Source organism: Crocodylus siamensis, chromosome 11 (genome assembly GCF_052110815.1).
Source record: "Crocodylus siamensis isolate JL-2025a chromosome 11, ASM5211081v1, whole genome shotgun sequence".
Lineage (NCBI taxonomy): Eukaryota > Metazoa > Chordata > Crocodylia > Crocodylidae > Crocodylus > Crocodylus siamensis.
In genome coordinates this window covers 49,658,283-49,675,202 of record NC_143405.1, presented here as the reverse complement: position 1 = coordinate 49,675,202, position 16,920 = coordinate 49,658,283, and the positions used below count along the sequence as shown (strand labels likewise).

The 16,920-nt window shown below is 51.0% G+C and overlaps 1 protein-coding gene and 1 long non-coding RNA gene across 2 annotated transcripts in view; one reads left to right on the top strand and one right to left on the bottom strand.

Moving 5' to 3' along the window:
• Positions 1-16,920, bottom strand: part of CHST13 (carbohydrate sulfotransferase 13) — a 56,762-nt gene that overhangs the window by 20,266 nt on the left and 19,576 nt on the right. The gene's annotated exons all lie outside the window — the stretch shown is intronic.
• Positions 9,780-16,189, top strand: LOC149855845 (uncharacterized). Its single transcript, XR_016438499.1, has 3 exons — positions 9,780-10,641; positions 10,899-11,220; positions 14,684-16,189. It is a non-coding gene; the product is annotated as an uncharacterized LOC149855845 (long non-coding RNA).

Genomic DNA, 16,920 nt, shown 5'->3' with positions numbered 1-16,920 from the left:
CTTGCTTTGATAAATATAAATATTCCCTGCAAATATTTTGCAAACTCAGACACAACCAGTGGTACTGAAAAAAAGCAAGTGAAACTAAGAGGGAAGAAGAACTGAAACAAAGTGGGTTGCACTGGGCATTTCCTTTATGGTCCCCCCTCCCCCCCCCCCGCGCGGCTCACTATCCTCACCTGGAAAACACCTTCTATCCCCATAGGAAGGTGAAACATAACCAATGGACAGGGGTTCGTGTGTGATACTCAAGCTGGATGCCTCTCCTACTATACTCTTTTTCTGACCCAGATGCTCACTTTTCCAAACACTGGGATTTTTTGCTCTCCAGGTAAGGGAATGAGACACAAACAGATGTCTACAGACTCAGCTTATGCCCTCAACCCTTTGCGCACAAACCTATAGGGAAGTCTGGAGCCGAGTAGAGTTTGGAAAGACCTCTTAAGTGTAGTTCACGGCCCAGGTTTCTCCCTCACAGCTGGGGCTCATCACCCAGATATAGGAGTGCTGATGAAAGACTGTATGTTTTGTTTAACTTCAAACCATAACTGTTTAGCCCTTGCTGTCAGCCTGCTCGGCGTTATTATTGTAGCAGTATGACAGAGGCTCTTGAGAAGTGAGTCAAACAGTGCAGCTGGATTTTATCTAGGGAGGGATCATTTTAAGACCAACCAGAACATCTGTACTTGCACAAGTTCTGGTAAAAGCAATAAATTCCCAGAACATAAGCCGACTACTACTGTCGTTAAAACTGAACCTCATCCTCCAGGGACAGCCTTGTTACTGTAGTGGGGAGGGAGATCACTGGCACTGACAGGACACCCAAATAGACAGCATCATAGGTCCACATGTGGTGGCAATGTCGGTACGTGTGCAAATCCCTCACTAGATGGGCAAACCATTCACCAAGCCGTTCAATGCCTACTGCACTTCATAAGTATGGTAAGTGTAGGATAATCGCTAGGCTACAGAGAGAGCTGTGAGTTGACTTTGTGCTCTTAAACGTCCTCCCCACAGCTGGGAAAAGGATCCAGTGCAGTAGCATCCTAATTTCCCCTCTCTCAGCATAAGCACAAAACTTCAGCATCCAAGTAACACTGCATAATAAAGCAAAGTCTGGACAAGACATTCCAGAACACCAGCTTTCTAGTTGGCCCCTATCAGAATCAGATCCAAAGCTCCCCCTCCCTGTCCCACCACCAATTTTAGGTGAGTTCATATCAACGTGCAACCTCCGAGGCTTCATTCCACCTCTGGTATTTACAATAGAATCAGCTCTTCCAAATCTACGTCCTCCTTGAATAGCGTTGGCAGTCCAGAAACACCAGTGCTGTAATGGCTGGTGGATCTTCCCAGCCTTTCCTTGCAATACGTTCCCCATATTGTGTTTTCCCAAATTGAGGTTGGATCAATCCATGCCACAGGGGATAAGTGCACTGGGTCACCAGAGCCCAGAGAGAGACTTGAGGCAAGTCCTGTAGACCTGGACTACCTCCTCCCAGCTTGGATGACAGTGGATGCTGTGCTGCGCTGTGCTGTGCTGAATGGGAGGTGCACTGGGAGGGAAAGTCATACTGACCTGCTGTGGCACTGAGCAGCAAGACGTGGCATACGCCAGGGAGACAGCACTGGGAGGAAGAGCCTGCCAGTCTTTTGTGGTCACAGACAACTTCTCTGCAGTCAGCATCACATATTCCATCTGCCGGTGAATGGGCCTGAAAGGCTGCCCTTTGCTCCGCAAGCCAAGTGTTGTTAAAGGAAGGCTGGGTCTGCATGTCTGTCCACTGAGGCATATGGAGAAGCACTGGCTGGCTCTAGGAGACTTTTCCAGGTCTCCAATTCTTTGCAAGGGAAAGAGAACAACCCACCATTCTTAACTAACTATCCCTGACTTGCAACCCTGCAATGAATCCCTGCAGCAAAGCAGAGATGTGGAGCCAAAGTAGACCAGGTAGAAACAAAAGCACCTCTCGCTGACCTCAGTACGAATTGTTTCCATTTACTCCTGGGCACTGCCTGAACCATAGTTACTAGGTAAACCTGCATGGAGCCTTCCAAAGGTCTGAAATACTACTCTAGGACACAGGATATTAAAATAATGCCTTCTCAACAGAGCAGGAGCTCACTGCGCTGAATGGCTACAGACAAGACACAGCACTGCAAAGAGCTGAATGCAACCAGCACTATGAAACCCAAAGATACAGGAAGCTCATCAGGACTTGGGCTTCATCTAATCTGTGGTTGCATGAGTCACCTGCATACAGAAAGGTGCATCTAAGCCTCAGATCAGTGCACACAAAGTTAAAAGAGGAAAAGCAACTGGATCACACAGAATATGAATCTGGATCTGAACCTGCATTCTGTTGCAGGCCCCATGTCTGTGATGGGCGATGCACATCCTTCCAGACCAGTGGTTATCAATTAGGATGCTGCGAGATCCTCGAAAGGGCGCCACGCAACGTTGGCAGTGTCAGGTATGCAACCACTTACACATGCTTCACGAGATAAACTCAAGAGATTTCAAATATGAATCCAGAGGTTCAAAATCAATTTGACCTGTTGCGCTCTTTCTGAGTTCTTTGCAACAGCAGAATTGCTCTGACGTTTTTCCATTGTCAAAAAATGAATGAAAGCTAAGAGCTGCTATTTTCTGAGGGGGTCCCTTGAGTCTAAAAAGTTTAAGAAGCACTGCTGCAGGCAAGCACTTCCCAAACCGCCTGTCTGAATTCAGTAATTCATTCCCCTCTCTGCCTTGCGACTGGGATACCTGTGGGTGCAAGTCTCGGTGACAGTCCACCTACTTCGACTGTGATATTCTTTGAGAGCCTGCCTCTCGAGCAAAGCAGAGATGTGGAGCCAAGGGTGAGACTGTCTAAACACAGTGAAAACCTTTTGCCCACACACAAAATACAAGTGGTTGAAGGTGCCCCTCAGTTGTGGGGTTTGAACACTTTAGAAATTGCTCACAAGGTTTCCGATGCCGGAGGTTTCCCCCTACGTACCCTGTATCTCTCTGAAACGGCTTTCTAATAAACAGGAGTTCTGGTCCCAACATTTAGAAGCAAACCGCTGCAAGGGTTCATTCAGGGTTTGGATCTGGAGGTTTGCTGCAGAGCCTGCGGGAAGGGAGAAGTCATTTGCAGCACGCTATTTCTCTTTGTAAAGCCCTGTTTGGTTGGGGCCTGAGGAGCCAGCAGGTCTCCAGCTTCTGCTGCAGAAAACAGAGGAAATAGAGCGGCTCCTCAGCCAACCAACCAGATCCTGACCTAGATCACCCTTGAATAACATCTTTCTTCTTCATCTCTCCTCTGCCTTTCCTCCAGATGCATTTCTCTCCCTCCACCACTGGCTGTTTTCTTTTCTGAGCTAATGAACAAGACGGACCTGCGTGTTTGTGGTCTGACAAAGTACGGAACGGGCGGGGGACCGCTCGGGGCACGGCCTTGGCACAGCCCCTCTGCCAGGCGCACACCCCAGACACAACATCTAGCTTCAGTCACCCTCTGGAGAGCCTGGCAGCTGGCACGGCTGTCCCAGGAGGCCCTGCCAGAAGCACGGACACGAGGCAAACAATGACCCAATTAGTCCGTCCTTCGCCGGCGTGGTGGGGAGTGGAGGGGGGAGAAGTGCGAGTCCTTAAGGCAGGGCACGGCAGGAGCGACTACATCAGCCTGCAGGAAGGAAGGAGCCTATTGGTGTGGCTTTGTCAGATGTTTTGACGTGAGCTTGGCTTTCAAATTTCTTTCTGAGCAAACAGAAGTACTGCCCAGGCAGACACAGCACAGGCTTCCCATACACCCCTTCAGCAAGGCGCCAGCGCTGGCCCCGCTGTCCGAACCCACCTTCTTTCTTATTCTAGTCCTGGGTTCCCCTCCTTACTTCACCTCAGCTCTGACCTGTCGCACCCGCGCTGTCCCCAACCTTGCTCCCCTTTTCCCTGCAGTTCTGCCAGGTAGCGCAGCCCAGAAACGCCTGTCACAAGTAGCAGGAAGATTGGGAAGAAGAGAGGACACGGGAGTGCAGTGGAGAGAGTGGGGGGTCAGGACAGAGGGAAAGGGGAGGAGAAATGTTCTTTGCAAAGGGAAATCCCCTCCCTTTGCATCTTTGATGCCCTGCAGGGCTCAGAAATTAAAGGATATTTTAACGCCTCCTGCTCATTTATTACATTTATTAAAAGGAGGCCCCATGGGAAAGCTAGGCTGGAGTTTCTGTGAAGCAAGCAGCCTCGCAGCTAGTATCTGCACGGTTCAGGGTGCCACTCGCCAGGGACCATGCAGTTGCCTGCACACACCTGGAGGAGTGTGCTTCTCTTTCACAGGTATGCAGGTTGTAGCTGTATTGGTCTAGAGGAAGAGGCAATCAGGACTCATAGTGGAGATCATATCTTTGCAAAAATCTTAAAAAACTCAAAGAATGTTTTTTGCAAAAATCTTGTTGGTCTAATAAAAGATATGATCTCTACTACAAGTCCTGATTGCCTTCTCTTTCCCAGAGCATTCACCACCACACGGAGCAGGGGGAGCCTGGGCATACACCACAAGAGACCTGAAGGAGATCCAGGCTGCTTGGGCATTGCTCTTGGGGCAGAGGCAGCAAAAGGCTGATGAGGAGAAGAGCAAGAACTCAGCACAGGAAGCCAGGAGAAGGCAAGAGCCCCTTCAGCATACTGCACTCTGGTACCCTGGATTACCACAAGCACAAGAGAGGCACCAATCCCATTCCCCACAGTCATTCAAATAGAGCTGAAACCAGTCCCTTGGTGGGTAAACTGCACCACATCCCATCCGCCCTCACTGAAACCGATCCATACAGGTTAATTAGGTGGCAGATGCCACCGCAGCCTCCTTGCTGCAGGTCGGGGCAGGGAGGGCACAGGGGACGGGTCTAATTCTCACTCTCCTGCTCATCCCAGCAGCAAAGCATGAGCAAGCCACTGAGGATCAGAATCATGCTGAGCTCTGCCCTTGCACAACGGCCTTTTGAGAAACAGCAACCAAGCATGAGCTGAGGGCTAGCCTGAGCTCCAGACCGGGGCCCTGCCAGCCCTGGCCCAAGAACAGCACTGGCATTTTTTGGACGCAAACCCGTCTACAAAGAATAAGGAGCCAGCGTCCTCGTCTGACGGAGCGTCTGTTTGCGTGCTCCTCTCCCCACCCTTCCAGTACACGTATCCCCAGCTACACCCCTCACAGCCCCGTGCCCTAGCCCTCTTCCTACCTACAGCAAGTCAGACTTGGAGTAACTACAGTATGAAACCAGAGGCAATCGACCCCTCTCTTCAGCTTTTTAGGAGACACCTTTCTGGCGTGCCTGAAGACTTTCAGGGATAGTTAACAATGCTCAGCACCTGTGAAGACTGGGCCGTGGTTCGTGCTCCACAGCAATCCAGAAAATGAAGACCTGCTTCTCATTCATAGCTATGCTAAGTAGCATCAGGGACCTTATTCAATGTTTGTAAGTCCAGCGGACAGAAAAAACCTGCTTCCTTTCCCACCCCCCCAGCCTGCAAAGTATTAACACATACGTTCTGCTAATATTGTGTGGATAAAAAGGGGAGTGGGAGTTGAAAGCTCTATAGCAGGGGTGGGCAAAACGCGGCCCGCGGGCCAGATGCGACCCGCCAGGCCATTCTACCCGGCCTGCGAGGCCCCTAAAAAATTTAGAAAATTAGTATTTACCTGCCCCTGGCTATCTGTCATGTAGCCCTCGATGGCTTGTCAAGACACAGTAAGTGGGCATCCACTTGAAATAATTGCCCACCCCTGCTCTATAGGTTTAATTATTGCCATCGAGACTGGGCACTACTCCTCCCATAAAGCCAGTCTGCCCACCTGTAAAAAAAAAAAAAAAAAAAGGCTAGGGATGCTGATCCTTTCCCAGCAACAGAAGAATAAAACCTCCATATAAATGCAAAGCATTTTCCTCTCTCAATTCCCCTCCAAATGTTTTCAATTAAAAATGAAGCAATGCCCTGGGCTTTTGTTAATTGCTACAGACTGTCTACTGAACTGCAGCTGTCACTCCAGAGCCTGGTAGCGAGGAAGGCCCCTGCCCACATGCCAAAGTTATACTGTTTTAACTACAGGGATAGAGTTACACGAGGAGAAGCCCCGGAGTGGGTGCAGTTATGCCATTATAAAGGGTCTTTATACTAGCAGTTATAAGGAAGGGGAGGTATGTTGGTATAAGGTATAGTTACACAGGAGAATCTGCCACCACAATTGGGGCTGTCCTGGTAGAACGATTTAAGTAAAAACACCGCACCCCTAAATGACATACTAATACTGGTACAAAGCCCAAGTCAGACAAACCTGAATCATCACCAGACCGAAACTTCAGTAATGCCTCAGCCAGATGCTCATATGTTACTGATTTAAAATCTTTTGGTTTGGCTGAAATAAAATCAGGAACTAGACCAACTGAGTGACTTGGGCTGGGATGAACGGAGTCCAACAGCTTATGGATGTTTGAGGGACTAGATCAGGAGTATTTTCCACCAGTAAGCAACCCATTCCCCAGCCTGTTTGAAACAGCCAAGTGAAATGAAAACCCCCTCCTGGTATTGAAACCCTCTGAATGGGCTAAACAGAAATGAGACTTCAGCAATGTTGCCAGTGCAAATTAAGAAAAAAAATGCTTGGGGTGTAGAAATACGGCTCAGAAAAACCATCAAGGTGCAAAATGGGGCTTCCCCTAGGGTGGTTTATGCCTAGGCTAGTTGCATGTCACATTGATCATTAACACACTGGAGTTAAAATACTGCAACACAATCCTATCCCCCTTACAGACAGGGCCAAATATATATATATGCACAGTACTTAAACACCTGTGACAGCAGTTATCAGCCCGTGTACTTCCTGAGGCCCACGTACTTCTCTTCTGTCTCCGTCTTTACCTTCCTGTCACAATAGAAAGGCAGTCCTGACTACACAGCATGGTCTAAATAACTGCACTAAGTTACAAACTCTGGATGATTTCTTCCATTTCTTTAGAAGACCCTCAAGGACCAAAACGAAGCCGCCACAGATGCTTAGGCAGGTTTCTGTACACTGCAGGATTTCAGCAAGCTCCTTTCAGCCACTTCTATCTTGGGCCACCACGGAAGCCACATCTCCAGACCTTCCTCACCACGGGTTTTTACAAGAGGTACCAAGGGATCCGATTTCATGAGCAGTGGCAGTCCCTCAATTTGAGGATGATCTCTATCACGGCTCATTGATGGGTCTTGAAGGGACTTAAGGGTCCCTCCTTGAGCCACCGATCCATCTGTAGAAGTTACAGGTCTTTCCACGGGAAGAACAGGCCGTAGGCAGGCATTTCTCTCCTTTTCCTTCCTCTGCTCTCTCTTCTCTGTTTCAAGGGCAGAACACTTTACCTTGAAGTGGGCTGCCACCTGGTTGAGGCTGTGGCACCTCTGGAGTCAGTTGGCAGCCAGTTTCTCCCAGCTCTTGATGTTGGTGTCCATTTCCTTGAGATACAGGCAGCCTTCAGACTCGCAGCACAATTGGTTCCTGAAAACCACATCTTAAGTTGAAATATTGTAACTGGGAACCAATTTTCTCATAAGAAACAATGTTATACATGAGGGACTGGTTCCTGAACCAAGGCCCGATACCCTATTTTCACCCAAAGTACCCCAGAATTTTGTACTTGATCAATTATTCATGAGTGACATAGCTACATTAATGTATTTATATTGTAAATAGCAATCATCTTCATTTGGAAGGATTTCTTTGAGGAGATTTTGCTGGACTTTGTAAGGCTCTTGGTTGGACTTTTGAAGGGCTCTTGGCTGGAGTCTTCTCAGGAGCCGTGGCTGCAGGTTTTTCTGGAGTCTCGTCTGCTTTCTTAAAGAAAGCGTCCAAGGAAGTTTGGACAGATGTTCTCCAGGGAGATGAGTAACACAGCAAACTTGTTCGCTGGCGTGGCGTGGCGTGGGATCAAGTGTTGTAAAGTTGAAACCGATGTCATAAAGTTGAAACAGGGTGTCAATTTAGAAACGTTGTAGGTGCAAAACGTAATTCGAAACGTAAGTCAAGGACTGCCTGTATTCCTTCAATGTGTTCCTGTAGCATTTCCTCCAGCTGTTGCGAGATCTCCGGCCGTAGCTAAACTGGGAGTAAAGCACTTGTTTTGGGAGTCAAGGGTCAGGCATCCACACACAATGTCCAGTTCAGCAAAGCTAGTGCTTGAGGATCACTGACTCAGTGCTGGTGATTCAAGGGATCTGATTTATAAGGTAATACCTACTACAGCAGAGGATGCACAAAAAGAAAGAGAATGAAAAAGATTTACAAACATCCACACGTAACTGCTGGGATGCCCCCAGGGCAGACCCAGCCAAAGCATTCTGGGCACTCCAAGCACAAACACTTCTGAAGGGGTTGCAGCTGCATCGCCCACCTTCCAATACAGATCCTAGAGAGAAAGGGTGACTGAGAGTCATAATTTGAGGGGAAGTGGGATTTAGAAGCTGCTGAGCCAGGCTCATCAGCAAGGAACCTAACAGCAGGAAAATCCTACTAAAAGTTTCTAAAAAAGATACTTGCAATTACAGGGTGCTTGTGCACGTGGCGAAAATTGCCCGCTTTTGCAGTTTAATTGTGCCACACTTTACATATATGGGTTTTTATGTGATTTAATCGAGTTTGTTATGTTGTAGACTAAGCCACATCCCCCTGTTGTTTAGTTTACAACGTAGTTACTTGTAACGTTGCAGCCTTTAATCTGACAGCTCATTCCCTGGAGGTGGGCAGGGTGGGTTGAAGGCAGAAGTGGCAAGCGGCCCAATTCTCCTCCCCACCCCAAGCCCCACTGCAATTAAAAACCCACTGTTTCAATTTAGGGGACTAGACCCCTGTCACATGTAAAAGTACCCATGTAGTCCTGCTCCCCGTATTATACAGATTTTCCATTCCACTGGAAACCCAACCAGGGGACTAAACTAGCTGGTTGCACCATCTGAGTCATCCACCACGGTTCCAACACACAAAAGGTTCATAATTGATTGGACCCTGCATGGACCCAAATCTGTGTAGATCTAGTAGGGGGGTACAGCATTTGCAAGGCTATCTAAAGAAGAGGGAGAATTACTATTCCCCACCACATCTGCAAGGCACATAGCAATGGGTTTCAATTGTAGCTAAGAACATTTGGAACAAATCTCGGGAAAATTCCCTGTCAGAATTGCAGGACAAGGAACCAAGGGAAGTTGGGGAATCGTCTTTATTGAAGATTTTCAAAAAGAGGCTGGGCAGACATCTGCCTGGGACAATTTAAAGCATCCCGTGCCACAGTAGGAGGTGAGACCAGATGATGTGAAATCCCTTCCAGCCCTACAATTCTACCTGCATTTGCAGTTTCATCTATCTTGTATCTCATAAGTAACAGCTTTTCCAGGAGGCATCTCCCGCCTTTAGCTGCTTCTAACATTTGTGCTGAGAGTCCCTCAACTGAAAGCGGCTCCTTGCAAATTTTATAATATCTTCCTTTATAGCACGGAGGCATAAAGAGCACTTTATGCCTCTGATAATGCATAGCTTTAAGAGCTATGGCTTCGCCAAAGCAAACATCAGATGGGTTACTGCCTGGGGCCCCTGGCAGAGAGAAACAGTTACCTGGAAACCAGCATTTTGGGGCCTAGGAACAGTGAGGGGCTTGTGGGTTTTTTGCAGTAGGTTTCTGCCACTTTCAGTTATTGAGAGGGACACAATTACGTACATGCCTTGCTACAGCAGCAGGGAGAGGAAGGACACAGGCACACGTGTGTCTTACACACGTGTGCCCCCTTACCTGACCCGGAGCGGAGGCAAGAGCAGAAGCGAAGGGAGCAGCAGTGGGAGCAGAAGCAGCTGATCCCCCTAAGGTAAGTGGGGCAGAGGGACCGATGCAGCTGAGCCGGATCCGGAGGGGAAGCCCCCCGGATCCCTCTTAGCTGAGCCGGTAGGGAGCCGCGCGAACAGAGCGCGCCAGCGTTTGCGTCGGAGGGAGAGCAGGAGGGGCCCAGAGGCTGACTCCTGCTAGCACGGGGCAGAGGACCCGAACTCAGCTAGAAACTCAGCGACTCCTACAATGGTGTTGACACGGCGTGCTGCCAGGGCCCTGCCCGGGGGGCGCAGCCTTCCCGGGGCTTGTCTGAGCCCGTGGGGGGGCTGGCGTCCCCCAACCCCCTGGCCTGCGGGAGCTGCCCAGCAAGCCCTGGGGGGGCAGGGACTGGAGACCCCCACACCTGTCCTGCAGGCGCCCGCCTTAGGGCCCTGGAGGCGTGGGTGAGGGAGCTCCAGGAGGAGGTCAGCAGGCTGAGGGGAATCAGGGAGGCAGAGGAGGAAATTAACAGCTATTTTCTTTCCCTGCGGGGTTGTACGACCAAGGAGGATGCACCTCAAGATGAGCCCTCCACTGCTAAGCGGCAGACGGTCACCTCCCGTGCCAGGGCTGCTCGAGACACGGCAGCACCAGTTCCTACAGTCCGGCTGGAGAACAGGTACGAAGCTCTGGCAGCCCTGGAGGAGGAGGAAGGAGAGGACGAAACTGGGGAGGAGGTAACTCCACGCACACCGCGTCCTGTGCAAGCTGAAGGAGGCAAGAAGGCCAGGAGGAAGAAGCGTCGCATGATCGTCATTGGTGACTCCATCCTGAGAGGTACGGAGGGCCCCATCTGTCGCCGGGACCCCTCGGCACGCGAGGTATACTGCCTACCTGGAGCAAGGATTCAGGACATGAAAGGGATGCTCCAAACCGTAATCCAGCCCACCGATTATTACCCCATGGTCCTGGTCCATGTGGGCACCAATGATGCGGCCAGGAGGAGCCCCGATCGCCTGATGGAGGACTACCACGCTGTGGGGTGCGTGGCGAAGGAGATGGGCACACAGGTGGTTTCTCTTCTATCCTGCCAGTGAGTGGACGAGGCAGACGGCATGAAACGTGCATCACGAAGACCAACTGACGGCTGCAGGAATGGTGCTTCAAGGAGGGCTTTGGCTTCCTCAGCCACAACCGGCACATCACGACGAGAGACATGCTGGGATGGGATGGGCTCCACCTTTCCCCTAAAGGTAAGCGTGTGTTCTCTTCTAGGTTGGCGGACCTCCTCCGGCGGGCTTTAAACTAACCTCAGGGGAAGGGGAAGATGAGGGCGGAGGAAACATCAGACTGCCAGACCAAACAGCATCCACAACTACAGGCCAGCCCAGACCAACGAGCAAAGCGAATAAACAGGTAAGAGAGAGGGGCCAGGGTAACACTGGGACTAGGGGGGCAGTACACACATCCACGGGAGGCCTCAAATGCCTCTACATAAACACTCGTAGCATGGGCAACAAGCAGGAGGAACTCACCCTCCTGCTGGCTGACACCAGCCCGGACATAGTGGGGATTACGGAAATGTGGTGGGATGCAACGCATGATTGGGCGGTGAATGTCAAGGGCTATAGGCTGTGCAGGAGGGACAGGATAGGAAAGAGGGGTGGGGGCATGGCACTCTATATCAAGGAGGAATACACATCCTTGTCAATTAGCAAGGAGCCAGAGGAGGGGCACTCTGAAGTGCTTTGGGTTAGAGTACAAGGCAGTCGAGGGGAAAGGGACTTAACGGTGGGGGTCTACTACAGACCTCCCAACCAGAGAGAAGAGCTTGACCAGGAATTCTTGGGTCAGCTCACAGAGGTAGTGAAGGCTAAGGATGTGGTAGTCATGGGGGATCTGAACTTCCCGGACATCTGCTGGGAAGAGCAGTCAGCCAGGTCTGAACGCTCCCACAGGTTCTTGACCAGAGTGCAGGACCTCCATCTAACCCAGGAGGTGCACAGCCCCACCAGGGGAGAAGCCTTGCTGGACCTAGTGCTGGCCACGGGTGATGACCTGGTGAGGGGGCTGCGGGTGCTCGACCACCTGGGCGACAGCGATCATCGCCTGCTGGAATTCACCATCCAGCGCAAGGTGGCAAAGGCATGCAGTAAGGCAGCAGCCCTAGATTTTAGGAGGGCAGACTTCAATGAGCTAAGGAGGATAGTTGGAGAAGCGCTGTGGTCCCAGAGGGGAGGGAAGCCAGGTGTCCAAGGAGAGTGGTCGCTCCTTAAGGAGACGATCCTCCAAGCCCAAAGGAAGGTAATCCCAATGAGGATCAAAGGGAGCAGGAGAGCACACAAGCCTCCGTGGCTCACCAAAAGCATCCGGGAATGTCTCCTTGCTAAAAAGGAGGCTTACACCCAATGGAAAGAAGGGGTCATCACCAGGGAGGACTATTCTGCAGTTGCTCGGGGATGTAGGGGGGTAGTTAGGAAGGCCAAGGCAGAGATGGGACTGGGACTAGCTTCCCAGATTAAGGACAATAAGAAGTCTTTTTTTAAATACATAGGGGGTAAAAAGAAGGTCCCAGGTAATGTGGGGCCCTTGCAGGATGCAATGGGAAACTTGGTCGTCACACCAGACGGCAAAGCTAACATGTTTAACGATTTCTTTGCCTCCGTCTTCCTAAGTAGGGACCAGAACAGCCACCTCCCTGCTGGGCCCCACTCAGGCCCCGGGGGAGCCACACCTGGGCCACGGGTTAGCGAGGATTTAGCTAGGGAGCTTCTGGAGGGGTTGAACATATTCAAGTCAGCCGGCCTGGATGCTCTCCACCCTAGAGTTCTAAAGGAATTGGCTGAGGTCATTGCAAGTCCCCTGGCATGGCTGTATGAGCACTCGTGGTGCTCTAGTGTGGTGCCAGAGGACTGGAAGAGGGCCAACGTGGTCCCCGTCTTCAAAAAAGGCAGGAAGGAGGACCCGGGAAACTATAGGTCAGTTAGTCTTACCTCGATCCTAAGCAAGCTGTTTGAGAAAATTATGCTGGCACACATCCAGGAGGGGCCAGCAGGGGACTGCAGGCTTAGGGGCAACCAACACGGGTTCATCAGTGGCAGGTCCTGTCAGACCAACCTGGTGGCCTTTTACGATCAGATCACGAGATCATTAGATGCAGGGGTAGCAGCAGTCATAGTCTTCCTGGACTTTCAGAAGGCTTTGACACTGTGTCTCACCCTGTTCTCATTAAGAAACTGGGGGGCTGTGGTGTAGATACCCACACAGTCAAATGGGTCGCCAACTGGCTGGAGGGCTGCACCCAGAGGGTGGTGGTGGATGGGTCCTTCTCAGCCTGGAAGGACGTGAGCAGTGGGGCTCTGCAGGGCTCGGTCCTTGGGCCCGCACTGTTCAACATCTTCATCAGCAATTTGGACTAGGGGGTAAAAAGCACCCTGTTCAAATTTGCTGATGACACTAAGATGTGGGGGGACGTGGGCACATTGGAAGGATGCAACAGGCTACAATCAGACCTGGACAGGTTACAAGGGTGGGCAGACGAGAATAGGATGGGATTCAACACAGACAAGTGCAAGGTGATGCACCTGGGGAGGAACAACCGGCACCATACCTACAGGTTAGGGAACTCCCCTCTTGTCAGCACGGAGGCGGAAAGAGATCTGGGGGTCATCATTGACTCCAAGATGAACATGGGCCGGAAGTGTGGGGAGGCAGTCAGGAAGGCCAACCGCACCTTGTCATGCATCCACAGATGCATCTCGAGCAGGTCCAAGGAGGTGATCCTCCCACTCTATGCGGCGCTGGTCAGGCCACAGCTGGAGTACTGCGTCCAGGTCTGGGCGCCGCACTTCAAGAGGGATGTGGACAGCATGGAGAGGGTCCAGAGGAGGCCACTCGCATGATCAGGGGACAACAGGGCAGGCTCTGTGAGGAGAGGCTACGGGACCTGAACCTGTTCAGCCTCCACAAGAGAAGGCTGAGGGGGGATCTTGTGGCCTGTTACAAACTAGTCAGAGGGGACCAGCAGGCACTGGGGGAGTCACTGTTCCCCCGAGCACCGCCAGGAGTGACCAGGAATAACGGTCACAAGCTGGCAGAGGGCAGGTTTAGGTTAGATATCAGGAGGCGCTACTTCACGGTCAGGGCGGCTAGGGTCTGGAACCAGCTTCCAAGAGAAGTGGTGCAGGCTCCTACCCTGGGGGTATTTAAGAGGAGGCTGGATGAACACCTTGCTGGGGTCATTTGACCCCAGTACTCTTTCCTGCCATGGCAAGGGGTCGGATTAGATGATCTGCTCAGGTCCCTTCCGACCCTAGAAACTGTGAAACTACTATCTCCCAAATAATAGTCACCACATTGTGGTTTCTCCCAAGTTCCAGGGCTGTGTGAACGACTGGAAAGTAATCTGAGCTGCATGCGCTCCCCTGCCGATAATGAAAGTCCCGCTCTGGCCAAGAAACCCACTGTAAAGGGTCTGATGAGTCATTGTTTTACATGGGATCATCCAACAAACTGCACTGGGTTAAATGGGAAAAAGCATCAGTTCTTAAAGGGATGCATACTATTGGCTGGAAGAGCAAAGGCTGCCTTCTACAGGGAGAAAGGCTGCCAGGAAGGAAGGGGGAGGAGGGAATAGGCACAGGAAAGCATAATCTGTAACATAAGACCTGCTGAGCAGTTCTGTACAAGGCACTGAAGGGGACAGCCGCCAGCGTGGGCATATACGTATCCCTTTGCTGCTCCAGCCAGCCAGGAAGCTGGACACTCTTCCAGCAGGAGCAGTGGTGCCATGAACATCTGGGGATGTTAGTGCAAGATTTTCAGAGACTGAAACAATGTCCCCACCTATACCTGCACTTCTGCCTACACCTGTACTTAGGTTCCCAGACTTTACAACAAGCCGTCTGGATGGAACGGAGAAGTCCCTAAAGACTTGACCTGGAATGGTTACTACGGAGCCCAATGTGCTGATAAAAGACCCAGAGTCCTTCGAAGTCTTGCAAGAGGATTTGCATCCTGTCTTATTGAATTCCCCCTGCAGTGTCCTTCCTGTGCTTTTGCTCATGCCAAAATTCAGACACAGGTGTGCAAAGAAGGCAGATGCAAAAAACCCAGTCGTTAGAAACCTTGGGTCTGAGGCTGATAGGTACTGAGCATTTACTCCTCTCCTGAGCTTCACTGGGTAAAGCAAGTCACATCAAGATAGTCCCCTGATGAAGAAGATTACGGAGCCATGTAACTGCCCCAGAGTTTGAGAGATAAACGTGCCACTTATGGCCTGGGAGATACAGCCCCTTCAGCCTGGTGCCGCCACATAAAGCTCTATCCGCTCCATCTACTCTGAAATACCGTGTCGCCCCGACGGCGAATTTTCCGCATTGGATAGCCAATGCCAGAAACAATAAAACTGCAGATGGCAGATACGGGGCATTCAGCGTCCGGCGCTAACTGCCACCAGTCGTTGGGTTTCTTAGCCTGGAATCAGCTCAATACAAACAGATCGACTTTAATAAGAAAATGCTTTAACCCAGCCTCCCAGATGCTGTGGCAACCTTTGTGAGGGAGGGGAGGCTGCTTCAAGAGGAAGCAGTGCCGGAAGCCGACGGAGCAGCACAGAAGCAGAGCCACAGCTGAAGCAGGTTGCTGCTGCGAATAACAAGCCTTCTGCTGCTCTGCCCCCAGCCCCCAAGAGACAGTCCTCTCCCCTCTCCATCGGCTCCTGCCGGCATCGTGCTGCAGCCTGAGGTCACTGGAGCACAGTCCAAATTCCCCTCCAGCACAACAGCAGCACTTCGGAAGGCCTGTGGACGCTCCGGATTTCCAGGAGGGTCGGCTTTTCATTATCTGCCATCTGCTTCCTCGCTAGTCCACCTGACAGCCACCCTCATCCCCTAAGTCTCACTCTGAAAGCTGCTGCTATGGCCACATCCCTAGCCAAAAAGCTAGGGTTCATTGTGAACTCTCAGTTGGTGAAGCTCCCATCACAGTGAGTGGTACATCTGAACTGTACCATCTGGGGCACCTACTTCGGCTGAACAATGACAATGAACAATGACATTCATATAAACAACACACAGAGCCAGAATTTCACCAAAAAAGTAGAGCAATCTTAAACATTGTGAGGCTCAGACCTTGCACTAAGGAGGTTTGAGAGGAGATTTAACACTGTCTCTCACCCCATTCTCATTAAAAAGCTAAGCGACTGCTGTGTCGATGCCTACAGTCAGACAGATAGCAAATTGGCTGAGGGGCCGCCCGCATTCAGAGAGTGATGGTGAATGGGTCATATTTGACCTGGAGGGATGTGGGCAGTGGGGTCCCCCAAGGCTCGGTCCTTGGGCCTGCACTGTTCAATTGCTTTATTAGCAACTTGGACGGAGGGGGTGAAAAGCACCCTGTTTAAATTCGCGGACGACACCAAGATTTGGGGTGAGGTGGGCACGCTAGGAGGGAGGGACAGGATACAGCTGGACCTGGACAGGTTACAGGGGTGGGCAAATGGTGGTCAGTTGAGCCCAGTTTTCTCTCCTGCCCAGGGCAGGGGGTCGGACTAGAAGACCTGCAAGGTGCCTTCCGACCCTACATCTATGACTCTGTGAACTTCTCCATTTGGCAGCTTATTCCATAACTGACTGCTTGGGATCTCCCCATGGCATCTGGTACAGGTCCTTGTCAGAGATGGGACACTAGATTAGATGGAGTACCGCTCTGGTGTACGCTGGCTATTCCTTCTAATTCTCCTTGGACTTTTACTCACAGCAAAGCTTGGTGGAAGGGAGATGCATGGGAGGATGCTGGGATTACACTAGAAGACAGTTGCAACATTATAGCTCTTTGGATCTGTATGCCAAACTGAAACGCTACATACAAATATCTCAGCCAGACCGGCCCTTGCTCCAAACACACAAGTGGAGCTGAGTGCTACGTAGACTTGGCATGACAGGCCTTAACCCCTGTGCTGAAAGCTTAGCAAGCCCAAATCAAATAGCAAAGGAGAGGGAGGGACTGAACGTACTCTTAGCTCCCTCTTCTTCCTGTTGTTTAGGGGGAGTCAAAAACACAGACTTTAATTCTGAACAGGGTGTGCAAAATTTCACATCTATTTCGCAATTATAC